Source organism: Hemibagrus wyckioides, linkage group LG10, assembly GCF_019097595.1.
Source record: "Hemibagrus wyckioides isolate EC202008001 linkage group LG10, SWU_Hwy_1.0, whole genome shotgun sequence".
Lineage (NCBI taxonomy): Eukaryota > Metazoa > Chordata > Actinopteri > Siluriformes > Bagridae > Hemibagrus > Hemibagrus wyckioides.
The window spans coordinates 7989215-8003957 of NC_080719.1; the positions used below are offsets into that span (position 1 = coordinate 7989215).

General features: G+C 41.9%; 1 long non-coding RNA gene across 1 annotated transcript; it reads left to right on the forward strand.

Annotated features, from left to right (window-relative positions):
• The first annotated feature begins 2243 nt into the window (after nucleotides 1-2243).
• LOC131360797 (uncharacterized) lies at nucleotides 2244-13652 on the forward strand. The gene is made up of 3 exons (XR_009205912.1): nucleotides 2244-2429; nucleotides 9684-9775; nucleotides 10398-13652. It is a non-coding gene; the product is annotated as an uncharacterized LOC131360797 (long non-coding RNA).
• Nucleotides 13653-14743: the final 1091 nt, after the last annotated feature.

The window sequence follows — 14743 nt, forward strand, 5'->3', positions numbered from 1 at the left end:
CTGCTGGGATTTTCACATACACTCATCTCTAGAGTTTATACAAAGAGTAGAACAGAGTGGTAGACAAAATAAAAAAATATCCAGAGAACAGGCGGTCTGAGGCTATAGTAATCTCAGGTTTAAAACTGGGTGGTAAAAGCAGATTATGCTTTTCTGCTCATTACGGTTGTAAATAGTGGCAGCCTTCATGTCAGCACTATCCAGTCTGATCGTCCTCCTCTGACCTCACTGACTCTCCTGTGTAAACTCAAGAGACGGTTGTGTGCGCAAATCCCAGGAGATCAGCAGTTTCTGAAATACTCAAACCAGCCAGTCTGGCTCAGACAATCATGACACAGGCGTTCCTGAGTTATACATCACTTAAAAATATAGCTTGCCTGGCTTTGACGTCAAATATTCCTAGAACAATAAGTCTGGTAAACATTCAACTAGCCTTGTGTTAGCTAGATTGCTAGTGAACATGGATACCTGTTTTAAATAGCTTGCAAGTGACTAGTTCCTTAATGTCAGATAGCTAGTGCTGAAACGATACGTATGAACAACCTTAGTTTACTGTTAAACTCAATAATTATACACTTGTTTGTGCAGCTGAAACCAATAATGATTACTAGCAAGCTAGCTAACATAGTAGCCCTACATTCACGCTAGCAAGTGACAGGTGACTGTTTTTGTTTTTTTTTATTACGTATAAGTGTGGAACAAAGCCATGAATTCAGCATCAAGTGTCAACGTGACAGTGTGACAGCTGAAATTTGATATTCTAAAAATTAAAGAACTGAGATTTTCTAAATTCTTAGCACATTACACACGATGAGGTAAAGCAACAACTGTGTCTTGAGCCGTTCCTGGAACACGTCCTATGGTGCATGTGGTCCGATGTTTCTTCAGTTCCCCACTCACAACCTTAGCTCCTACCTTCAATTATATATATTTTTTTTATATAATTATTATTATTATTATTGTATAAAATTTTAATTTAGATTTATCCCTAATGTACGAGCCACAGGCAACACTGGCGAAGAAAAACTGCCTGAGACAATATAAGAAAGAAACTGAACCTTGAGAGGAACCTTGGTTTCATCTTATCCCATCGTATAGAACCTCTTACTAGATGAAGACATTAGGGCAAAAAATAAATAAATCTTGGAAGGAGATCACTGATGCCTCTGGTAAGTGTACATAGCTAGTATAGTTAGCCTGCTTTTTTTTTTTTTTCCAATAAAGCTAGTGCGGCATGTAAAATGTAAATCAAACAACCATTGTCCAAACAGATCAGTGCAATATTTAACTTGTGTTTAACTAGTGAGCTCCAGGCCATATATAGCTGCTACTATTCATCATCAATCATGTAAAAAAAAAAAAAGAGCCAGCCAATGCTTGACCACAAACGGCAACAGTAGCAGTTGCTGCATGCCCACACTACAAGTGACATAAGCAACATGTTCGTTGCATTTGACGCTAGTATTTCACATTAGTTTTTTTGTACTTACTGTATGTACTGACACTACAGAAGTGCTAAGACTGATAAATGTATTCTCATGCATATCTAGTGCACTACACTGTTGGTTCACTAGCAAGCTGCAAATTAGTTTCTTACACACTCATTAAGACTCAAAAACAACAGCACGCTTCACTCTATTTATGAAACTTTAAACCATCTGGACCTTTTTTTGGGCTTCATGTATTAGCATTAAGTGCAGTACACAATGCAGTTGCCATGAGCACTCAGCCAAACAGGCTTTATATTAAAACTAGAATGAATTTCCTGGTTACGTAATTGCATCATTTCACCAGATTATCTGGTGATGAGATGAGGATGGGTTCCTCTTGAGTTTTCTTCCTCATGACCTCTCATGAAGGTTTTTCTTTGCCTTCATTCCGGTGCCTCTGGCTTGCTCATTAGGAATAAATCAACATTTAAAATTCATACTCTGAATTAATATTTCTGTAACGCTGATTGCATACAATTTTTTGCTGTTGATAAAGGCGTACACACATATGCACCCGCGCACCCGCACTGTCAGTGTAATACAAAATGCAGGATACAACGCCGCACATATGCTCAGTGCTCTACAGAGGATCAGACAGATACAGACCTGCTGACACAAGCAAACACTGCAGCCTGGCTGAATGGATGATTACTCATGGAAAAGAAAACTCCCCTCTGCCTTTCTCTGACCTAACCACTGATGCACGTAACATATTTTCCTGTTAGAAGCTCAGTCAGTCAACACCCCCCTTAACACACACACACACACACACACACACTGGTCAGACACTACATTTTTGTGCCTCCTGTTTGGGCCTTTCACTGTAGTCTGACAAGTTTCTCTCATACACATCAGATTCACACACAGACACAGACACGCACACACAGTTCTCCAGAACCACCCCATTCCTTCTCTTTTGCGCACTTCTGAGGCTAATAGGTAAGGAATGCTTTTTGTTTATCTCTATAGCCTTGAGGCTGTGTGAGTTGACATGGGCTGGTCTACTATTACAGCAAAGTCTCTGCCATTGCTGTGTTTATATCTACATATGCAAACAATTGGCTCGTCCATGCTGAAAAAGGAAAGTGATGACTTCAAGTGATGGGTGCGTTTCTCTCTCCAATGAAGCACGTCCGTCCTGCGGCCTGCGTACTTTCCGACCATCAGAGAGCTCCTGTGTAAACAAACGACACCGAGCTATCATCGTGTTTAAGGCAAAAGTCACCAGCGTCACAGTGGAAAAAGCAATACACAAAGGACAGTGATGCCAGCAATGAGTCATTTCCAGCTCTGCTTAACGTCCCTAGACAATGCCTCTGAGTGTCGATGTCCAACTGTGTTCAGTTGTTTTTGCACTAATCATCTAGTCTCATCAGCACTGCTTGACCGAATGAGCATGCTGAATTGTCATCAGTGGCTTGCAAAGAGCAAGAATCTGTGACAATTATTAAAGACGTTTTAGAAAGTCACCATGCCAGAATGGGTAGAATTGCTGCCTTACAGTTTAATGATCCCTAGGTCAATCCTGAATCCGGGTTACTGTCTGTGTGGGGAAATGTTTTTTACATTCTTCCAATGGCCATGTGGTTTTCCTCAAGGTCCTCTGTTTTCCTCATATCTATGGAGACAGGGTGATAACTCTAAATCAGATATAGCTAGAAGAAGCCTTATTTTTGGCACATATACATTACAGCACAGTGAATTTTTTTTTTCGCATATCCCAGCTTTGGAATATGGGGTCCAAGTGCATGGACAGCCATGGTACAGCACCCATGGAGCAGGGAGAGTTAAGGGCCTTGCTCAAGGGCCCACCAATGGCAATGCTGGGGCTTGAACCCTGATTCCCCAATCAACAACCGAGAGCCTTATACACTTGAGCTACCAATGAGAGCGGATGTGGATGTGTCTGCATGGTGGCCTAGGAATTACAGGCTTCCGATTCAGTGTGTATTCCCACCTCACACCCAGTGTAGACTGACTGACTGACTGACTGACTGACTGAATGAATGAATGATTAAGACTTTCTGTGGTCAAAGTGTAGCTAGGCTTTATTTATTTGCAGGAAGTGCACAGAAGTCATTATGTACAAACAATTTTTTTTATCATGACAACTACAGTTATGAATGTATTTCCTTTCACGCAATTATAGAAGTAAATGAATGTCATTCACAGTGTGTTCAAAGGCAACATTTGACACTAGTGGTGAAGCCCAAGAGATGAGGTTTAACCCTGATTCTAAACTGCAAAGCCAATAATGAAAGTATGATACATGCCAAAGTTTCACTTAATGTGCATCAAGAAAACCAGTGACATCATGTTCCCCTGACCCTCATTTCCTGGTCCAGATGTCTAACATATGTGTTGTGTTCCTCAGCCACCCATTTCTGACCTCAAATCATCCATATCTGAAATGAGTCAGTCATGGATGGCCTTCAGCGCTGCCAAAACTCCCGTCAGCTCCAGATTTGATCAGGTTTTTTGAAATGAATAGCGAGACACTCCCTGGCTTTCGTCAGTGAAGCGATCCATTGGTTGTGGTCAGATGGTGCGACACGCCCAAGCAACTGCGCCTCATCTCCATTCTGGAAATAAGATCTGGCTTCTTTGTCATTTGTTTCCAACTGGGCTCTGGCAAAAGGGAACATGGAGGCACTATTTTTGGCAAAAAAGTCATTTAGATAAATTGTTACAATCAACCTGAAGCCCTGGTTATTCATCATGCTTATGCACTTATGTCACATTTATTGAGTCACCACAAATGCACAATGAGCAATGTGAATTTCCAAAACCTTTGTGTGCTTGTGTGTGTCCTTGTTTCTTAAAAATTCCCGGGAGCTCTATTTGGGACATCTGGGCCTCTCTGGGAGCCTTGACTCCTCGCCCGGATTTCCCAGAATCCTCTGCTACTCCGCAGGCTACCTGGCGTGCCTACTGAGCGACAGGATTAAGAGCCTGAAATCTTCCGGACGACTAGGGAGAAATTGTTGCCTGGAGGTTTTTTAAATCACTCAGTCATGAATCAGGGCTTCCGCAGATTTTTTACTGAGTCAAGTAAAAAGGAGTGCCTAAAAAACCAGTGTGCTCAATCAGGAGGGGTGTTTTTCATCATTATTTTGCACGTCCTTGCTCTGAGATCATTTTCATCAGCTAAGGGAATTTCTATGGGGTTCTGCTGTACCTCTGTTCGGGGAGTGTGAACATATCGCTAGCTAGCAACTTCCTGTTAGCCACTAACCTCATGGGGGTCTGACTTGCTTGTAATTATTACTCAAATGTAATTAAATGCAATTGTCACTGGAGTAATTCTGTAGTGAATACAGGTAGGACATATGGTTCCTGAATGATGGTGTAGATTGTATGTGAATCATGCATATGCTAAGATGCAGGTGAGTGACAAGCTGATCTCCAGCTGCTATTTCAGTGCCGGTGGTGTGAATGCCATTGCCTTACTCGTGCTTTGGATTATGGCTGGGGTTTCAAAAACCAAATACGACCAGCCTTGCAGAAAGAAACACCCAAAGCTCCTCCTCCATCTACTTCTTTCCTAAACTCCGCCATGGGTTTTTCTAATGTTAGTAATGCTCTGAGTCTTCTCTCTCTCTCTCTCTCTCTCTCTCTGCCTTTGAACTGTGATGGAAAAAAGGGAGGGGAAAAAAACACTTCATCCTGTGGGAACAGCTGTGACCCATCATCTGTGCAAGTCCAGCCTCCTTTTCCTCTCGCCTGGAAATAGTGCTCTTAATGGATCCACCACTCCAAGCCTGTACTTGTGTGTGTCTGTGTGTATCATTGTGGATGTGGACAACAGCCAGTTTTAGAGGGGAAGAGGAGGGTAACAAATGTGCCCCTGGGTTACTGGAACCCTCGAGGCGTTCCCTAGGATGCGAGGAAGCATGTTCTAAAAGGAGATTGCTTGCATGTAGAGACCCGACACACTCGACCTCAAAAAAGCGAAACCCTTAAAGTCTAAAAGACACCGCCGCATCCCTCCCGATATAGCCAGGCGTCATTGTTGATGAGTGCCAGACTGGAAAATGAAAGGCAAGACGAGGCCATGGAGTGCTATCTGAGTATAGAAGCTGGAGCGTGGTTAATGGAAAACCAACGTGACGGTCAAACAGCTGAATTTGCTTTAGCAACCAAACAGCAACTATAGCTCATACACTGCGCGCCTTGCTATCAGAAACCTGAGCTGTGACAGACCATGATGGCGAAAATATTTGGCGGAAAATTAGTGTCAAATTCAGCCTCGTATCAAAGAGACAGAATAAAACAGGAACGAGAGACAGAGAGAGAGAGGGAGAGAGAAAGAGAGAGAGAGAATTATTCTTTGTGATCTTCCCTCCCCTGCCTGGCTGTGACGTGACTTGCTCCCATCATAGTGAGAGGCTTGTTGTTGACAACAGCTCCTAAAACACATTAGAGACACTCAGCAGACACTCAGCAGACAAACATTTTTCCCTCTCACACACGCACACATGCCCTGAAGCCTCTGACAATCATGGCCTAGTACCTCCCCACCTCTCTCTCTCTTTTTCTCTCTCTCTCTCTCTCTTTTGTGTGAGTGTGTGTGAGTCTTGCATCATGTGGGGTGGAGTGCTCAGAGGGAATGTGAGTCAGGGCTGGAGCCAGAGGAACAACGACTCAGCCGCTGAGAGGAGAGACGCAAGGGAGGAGATTAACACGCAACCATTTTCACAGCAACAGCCTGCTCTCACATGCCTGCTGTGCCAAACATAACCTTTAGACTAGAATTAGGGGTGAAAAGACTTTGCAGTTTCTATTTGTTTTTTCTTTTGGAGCAACTTTAACATACAGTGTCATCTTGGATTATTGGCACTCTTTTAAATTATTGTTGTAACTACTTTCTTTAAATTATAGTAAAAAAAAATATTAAAATGCTAATGAATATTTCAAATAGAAAAAATAATTAATTAATTAAATGATGTTCATTTGCTCTCAGGACCATATCCTGTATCTCTGGGGTATAAATATAAGCTTTACACATGTAAAATCTCATAGGAAAAAAACACAGAACTCTGAAAAGATGGTTGTTGACCTGCACAAGACAGGTCAATAATATTTAAAAAAAAAAAATAATAATAATAATAATAATAATAATAATAATAATAATAATAATAATAATAATAATTATTATTATTATAATAATAATAATAATAATAATAATAATAATAATAATAATATAAAACACATATAAAGTAATATAATTCAATTGTAGCCAAAAGTTTCACATGTCTGAAACAGCTGGAAATTTGCCCAGTATGGGACCCATGAGTGCACTGTGTAGGAGGGGAAAAAGCCCAAAGGTCACAGTTTTAAAATTGCACAGTCTAGTTGATTACTGTGGTTAAAAAAGTTTCAAAATCAATTCTTTAAATGCCAGTTTCATAACAACAAGCTGTTTAGAAGTAAGGCAAGAAAGACGCCCTTCCTGACTCGTAGAACCAAACATCATTAGAACCAAAATGTGTTGTTCAGCTGACACCCAAAACTCCAAGGATCCTGCACATTATCAGCATGTTGGACAATAAAAAGGGACAGGATTCTGTTAACTGCTAGAATAATTTAGCACAAAAATGGTTGCCTCTGCCAGGAGGTTTAGAAATGGCCATAGAGGAAGCTTTTCAGATGATGTACTGAAAAATAATTCCACTGGACTGGAGATCCTTAAACGTGTGCAAACTCTGAAAGAGTTGGAAATGTTCTGCATGTTAATGCGGAACCAAGATGCCTAATGTGTTGGGAAAAACAAACAAAAATACAGTATCTTAGAGCACAAAGTGTCTTCTCATTTTTAGGAAGGGTGTCAATAATTCTGGAAGACAATACTAACGACTTTACCACAATCAGGGCAAGCTCGCTTGTGCAATCCTGCACTGACTGAGCCAATGAAGCAAACCATGAATGACAAATTAGAGCTGCTTCCGATAAGGAAAAGGTCTTACTAGGTTAAACAAATGTTACACAAGAGCACAATGAATACCCGTTCATTCTCGTTAAAGCTGTTTGGGCAAAGTCTCTGCAGGCCACCAGTGCACAGCTAGAAATTAATACAGCTCTGCATTCCAATGAAGGCATAGCCGAGCCAGCCAAGTGCATGTCCTTTTCAGGGCCAGGCTTAATCTTCCTGTCCTTGGTGGACTGGCAGCTCAGGCTTTAGGTGAATGCAGGGTCACGGCAGCCTCGCTCACTCCAACCGCTGCAGAATTTTTTACTCGCTTGCCAACGGTCCTCCCACACTTAACTCCTTCAGCGTTTCCCAGAAGGCACTGCAGGCACTTTCTTTGTCATGGCTTTGATTTCCATGCTAAACCGCAGTAATCTGGTCAGAAAGCCTCTCGTATTCCATTGGTAAAGTTTTTTTTTCTGGATCCAAACATTACAATTACCTTTGACTGTGACCGTGTATGATTGTGTAACGTCTGACTATGAACTTGCACGTTGATACGCAGTAAAAAGAGATACTAATCGTGTTATATGGGTGTGTTAGAACTTGACTTCAGAGAGCCCTGAGGGCATTTTTCACTGCTGCTAAACCCTTAATAACATTTGGCTTCGTTCCAGACAACAGTCGTCAGGGAAGAAAAGAGAGTGCACAGAGAGATTTATGACAGGTCAGAGCTTCAGGCGTTGTTGTGACACATAACCTAAGAACGTACCTATGCACACTGTAACCAGTTAAAAGCTTGCTATCTAATCCCTGAAGGAGTAAACAATAAAACACAACATGCTTTTGCAATCCGGTTCCCAAGAGTTACAACACAACCTGGCCTGGCTTGATAAGAGCTAGTCACCATGGGAAAAAAAAAAGAACCAGCTCTGACGAATGCGTGGCCTGAGCTGGGATATGTAGACATGTGACAATCTGATTGGTCACCGGGGGCATTTCTGAGAAAGACCAAGGGGAGGAGGAGGAGGAGGAGGAGGGGGTGGTGTCCTGCTCAAGGCTGGCTCTGTGTGCATGTGCAGTGCAAAGGTCGAAGGTCATGGTAATAAATCTGGAGACGAAAGCAGCGATCCAAACAGTCAGCTGGTGGGAGAGTGGTGGGACTCGGCTGTATAGCCAGCTGATTTATTGCACAGAAGGGCAAGGAACATTCTGCCAGCCTTGCTCATGGCAGCCATTTTAGAACAACAGACAGCCAAGTCTGAGAGCGGGTCAAACATCTGAAAAAAAAGAAGAAACGGCTTTTAAAACGGCTTTTAAATCTGACTGATTTGTGAAATCCAGCTTAGCGTAGGCGAAAAATAAACTAGCTCGCTAGCTTGTAAAATGGAAATTTCCCTCACATTTCTAAAAATATTTGGCACACACACATATCTGTTGTAAAATCTATCAACTGCCGAAACACAGGCCGAGCTGGTCAAGCTGGTAGATCGTCTTCTTTCCGATAGCAAGTGCTGGTATAAAGGTTACCGAAATAATGGGGTAGACGTTGTTGACGCATCGTGATTTTCGGAAAATAACAGCAGGGTGATTAGAAAGTTTCAGTTATGTATTTCTTTCGACAAGTAACATGGAAAAATGAAATGCAAAGTAAAATAGCAGCTGGTAATAGACGCTCTACCAAAGTGACCACCTGTTTTTTGGCAGCTGGAAGCTAAAAACACACCAGCAACATCCAATCATGATTTCGAACATATTCAGCATAGACAACAGTAACAATTCTCAACAAACAAAGGATTCAGACTATGTTTCGATATCTCCAGGACCAGGTACTTTCCTCCCCTGACGTGCCTTCGTGATAACATTGCACTGAATGATGAGCAAAATCTCAAACTGAATTCGAATAAGATTTCGCTGGAAATCTGTTCCAACTGGAAATCCTAAACGAAATCATATTTGAGCTGCTCGTATTGTTTCTGGCAGACTTTGACCTGATCTCACACAAGCAGTTAACATTTCACTTGTAAAGTCAGAGTTAAAAGCAGCTTTACAAGCATTTCCCTTTTCCTGTTTGTGTGCTTAGTGTGTCTCTGGTGTTGTTAATCAGTAAATTATTCTATGGACTTCGTTCTACAACGTCAAAGGACAAGAGATTAATGGAGGCCGGAGGCTTTTGAGTGGGTGTAACTTTATCTGAGGCGGCGTGACGTGCTGTTTCTTTCCCCCGTGTTGAACAGGCAAGGTCAGCCATTTTGTGCCCTTTGTTTGCTCTGTTTACATTACAGCACATTCCTACGGGCATGACTAAGAGGGCGCCGGCAGTAAAGAAAAGTGATGATGAAACGCTTTCAGGAATCCTCCCGAATTGCTTCATCAGGTTAAGCAACTTCTGCTTTTGTTTCCTCAACAGAAAAATGCAGTTGCTCTGTTTGTTTGGTTTTTTTTTTAGCATGTTACTCAAGGAAACCAAGTAACTCGATGCTATCTGGACACGTCAAAGCACGCTCTGCTGAGGACTATTGTGTGCTGTTGGAGAGAGAGAGATGGTATCATCTATAGATGGACGGAAGTGACCTGGCTGGTTTCTACACCTCACAATGGCAGTTGTCCTAATTCATAATAGTAACTAAAAAGCCCTGCCTTATAACTAAAAAAAATGATCATAAATCTGTATGTGGATTCTATATTATAACTAAAGCTGCTGTTACAGAGATCCAGATATTAATCTGTATAATGTTATTAAATGAAATATGAAGATACGCTGCAGTCTGTGATGTTAGCTTCTGACCTCCAGCAATCTACTAAAGATAAACAAAAAGTCTTTCATTTTTTATCAATATTCATTTAGAAAAACGACTGTTGTTGACCAATTTGGACTACACCGTTTATTATGAAACAAATCACTTGAATTCTCTGAATCAGATGTGGGAATAACATTCGTTTTTGTGTGTGTTTGTGTGTGTGTGTGTGTGTGTGCGTGTGTGTGTGTGTTAAATCAGATCATGGCTTTGTGAGCGTTTGATGTGGCAGATCGCCAGTCCTCACACACCAGAAGAGCCCCGCCCACCGACCTTCACACACCCACGTTCCTAACCCTGCCGTTGCCTGGAAACGCTGTGTTGCTATGCCGACAGAACACATACGCGGAAGTGTTTTTTTTTTTGTGTGTGTGTGTGTCTAATTGTCAGAGAGCGGGAAACGTTCCCAGCCTAGCCTTTTGATCTACAGCATGGTCCTGACAGGCTGAGCTGTGCAAATGTGTGTGTGTGTGTAATAACGTGCATGCTCTTTACACATCACTTATCAATCTGCACTACTCCACTGCAACGCAACGCAATGCATCAATAAGCCCATGAAACAAACACAACTGCGACACATCACGCTGTCAGATTAGGATTTAGGCAACTGCTTTATTTAGCTGGAAACTGGAGCGTGTGCAAAGAAGTCAGTCAGTGCGCCAATACTTCTTCTTTCTTCTTTCTCTATAAACTTCCTGCTTGAATTTCCTTTAAATGTTTGATTGTAGACTTCAGTCGAAAACCAGTGCTGGGGATGTTTCCAGTTTTGTGAGTGGTTTCTGGTAGCTTGGATGCTGATAAACATATAAAGCAAACAAACAAACAAATAAATCTCATTATAAGACAATTATATAACAAAAATAAAGCTTACTTGCCATATATCTAGGCATTTTTACCCATTGTAAGCAAGTGTTTGAAATAGTTCTGTCCCGTTAGCCAGAACTTTGTTTCTTTTTCTTGCTAATTCAGACAGGGAAGCACATTCTGTTATTGCTAACCTTTGGTCAAAATGAGCTAAACAGACTCCAGTTTATTACATGATCTTAACTAGCTGACGAATTTCTTAGTAAGTTAGTTTTCTATGAAGATTTGCTAGGTATTTCCATACACTGGCTAGACAACAAGCTAACTGCTGAATATATTACATATGCTTAGCTAGCTGATAACATTCACAATGTGTTAGTATGTTAGTTTTTGATGTGAATGTTGGTTAGTTATTGCTAAACATTAGCTAGCCAACCAACATTAGCTTACCAGCCAAGTAGCTGTAGTTCAAGTCTTGTTTTTTTTTGCTAATTCCCAGTCAAGCAGCTTCACAGTTCTTTTTACAAAAAGGTAGGAAAATCCCAACTCATCTCTTAGTTTAAGAGCCCACAATAAATTGCATGATCTTAGCTAGCTAATGTGTTTGTTAGTTATCTCTCATAGTGAACGTTTGCTAGTTATTTTTAAACATTAGCTGCAAGCTCGCTACGGACATATATGACAGCAGCTGTAGATCAGGTCATGTTGTTTGCTAACAGTATTATTAATAGTTATTTCTAGACGTGAGCTAAATAACAAGCTAAGCTACCAGATGGCCTTAGCTTCTAGTCTTGATTGCTAATTCAGCCCATAGAAATCTTCACAGCTGATTCTTCCCTTCACTTGCTTCTAGCTTTACAGAATTTCTACACATATTCTGAGGTAGAAAATAATAATTTTTGTTATTATGTTATTGAAATATTACTTTGTGTGAAACTGTGTAAGTTAAGGGCATATGCTAGCTTCCATTTACATTAGCTAACAACAAGCTAGCTGCTGAAAGCTGTCAATGGTTATAGATTGGAGAGTGTAGAAGAGGCGTGTACATGTCTGTTACTGAGGTAATGGATGTATAGTTTAGTCAGGTCTTTCGAGTGCTTGGCACTGGTTAGTGAACTCTTACACAAGCAAAACAAAGCATTTCTATTTTAAACCCTTCTTTTGTGGGGAGTCATATCAGACGCTGCAGAAGTAGCGCCACTGATGCGTTCACCAGCAGTGTCTCGGTTTCATTTTTGAGAGCTGCACGTTAACACGTTAAAGATGTCCTCTCTAAGAGTCCTCTTTAGACACTTTGCGTTTTGTGAGGACTTTACAAAACTTGCTTTACTTATTATTTATCACTTATTACCCCCAACACACACAAACACACAGACATACACACACACACACACACACACCCTCCCCCATCCTCCTCCTCCTCTCCTTTCCATCACATTGGAAAAACAAACCCGGTTACAGTCAGACGCTTCAAAGCCCTGCATGTTGCAGATAAAGACATCAAAGGGTTTCTTTCAGATGCAAATTGGTGCGCTGCGCTCACGGGTTTGAAAGTAAACATGTTTCAGCATCATCACAATTATTCATCAGCGCAGCACTTTCACAATGAGACAGAGGATTATGGGAGGAGAGGGAACAGCACTCGCTGGCTGAAGTGGCTGGATCCGGTTTGCAGTATGGAGATGATCCTGGAAAGTCCCATTGACACTTATGCAAAAATACTTTAGAATACATTATACAACAGAGCTGATGAATTCTCAAATCTGATTGGTCGAGAAAGCGTGCTTGTTAATATGCCTGTTCTAACATAACAGCGATTGTATGGACTATAGATATATTAGATATAGCTTTGCTCACTGATATTCCACAATATTAAATGCTAATTTCATTTGAAGTCATGAATAAATAAAATACTGATATAAGAGGAATAAAATGGTTTGCTGTAATTGGAAAATAATAATAATGACAGCACCTCGTCTCTGTTTATTTTCCCTTAACAGCATGCAGTGTTGTGTTTTAGTTCTTAGACAATTGATACATCATTTATCATTACTTATCTGTTTAGGTAAGTCAAGCTGACATTATGCTTCATTACAGAAAGTGAGACAAGATTTAAAGCCTACTGCTACATTAAGCCAGCGAATAGCAGCAGTGTCTGAATCAGCGTACAGCATTGGCATTTCTCTCAAGCTCAAGTTGGCACATGGTGGAGCTGCTTAGGCAGCCTTTTTTCTGCAATGTGCTGGAGACCGTGGCATCTGTCGCCCGTCTCGTATGACAGGGTGGAGGACTCGTGGCCGGCCAGGCTCTCTGTAACTCGGCCCGGCTGCAGGGGTATCAACTGGTTTGCCCTTTTAGCGTCCTCACGTTGGCTCTGTTTCCCTTGTTACCATCACTAGCAGCTGACGCTCCGGAGCTGGGGCGGGTGTGTAGGAAGGGTGCTGGTTGGGTGTATTTTAAGATTTAAGGTTTGTATTTTTAGGACAGCTGTAGCCTACGACATTCATCACATTCCCAGGTGGATGAAAATAAACAAACAAAGCCCGGGTTACTGAAGGAAGCAGCTGGTGAGGATGGGTAGACTCTTAAAGGCACACACTGGCAGGCCCCTAAGTGTTGATGACTCGTCATAAAAATGGCTGCTCCTTCTCCAGTGCAGGCTTATTATTAGAGCTGTAATGGTTGTGCAGATACTGTGCTGAATGTGACCCTGTACAAGGCTAAAGAGATACTAAGGTACAATTAATCCAATTGATAAAACGTACTCTATAGTCTAAATAACGTGTCACATCTGTTTATCGTGTGTTGTTCTATTCACCGTGAAAAAAAGTTTCTAAGACTAATTCCTCTCCTGCCCTGAAAGTGTTGCATCAGCATGCGGCCCAGGCTCACGTGGTGTTGCTGCTTGTCCGTGACCTTGGCTGAGCACCTGGAGAGATTGTATTAAAAAAAATGGCAAGGCCTACAGCTGCCTCCTGTCACTGCGCCTTCGACCTCCTTCTCTTCTTTATCACTACACAAATAACACAATTCACACCTGTGTCATATCAATGGCTGTCAATAGCGGTGGGGAAAGACGGGCGCCAGATGTTGAGCTGCCCCTGGCATGGGTGGGAGGATTGCGTTGAAAGCACTAAAAGATCATTCAGCAGAGGCCGAATGGCAAATTGAAGTATGTGTGTGTGTGGGGGGGGGAATGGTGTGCTTTTCTCTGTGTTCAGAGTATTTGGGTAGGGCAGGGAAAGAGAACTGAAAAAAGGGGTGGGATTACATCATCAGAGGACTCGTCTCTTTCACTGGGAGTTGCCCAGCCCCCGGCCATGTAAACAGGAAACGAGAACAGCCAGATGATGAATGTGTGGAAGGAGAGGGGAAAAAAGACCAGCGCCTTTCATCATTTGAGTATTTCCTGAGGCGAGCTTCAGGCAGGGAGTGAGGGGGAAAAAAGAAGGAAGACAGAGCGACTGAGGGAGAGAGAGAGAGAGAGAGAGAGAATGAGGGGAGTCAAAGTAAGTGCAACTAAACTGGAAATGTTTTCCAAAAGCTTGCGTTCCCAAACTTGCTCAGAAAACATGGCCTCAGGCTCGTGCCAACGTATTCATGTGAGTCTTGACCTGAAACAAAGGCTTCAAAGCCTTGGAACACAATATGCAGGCAGAGGAATTTGGCACAAAACACATCCTGCATACTTCTGCAGTATCATACAGGCTGCTGCAAAACTCTTAAAGAGTCAGCGTCAGTTT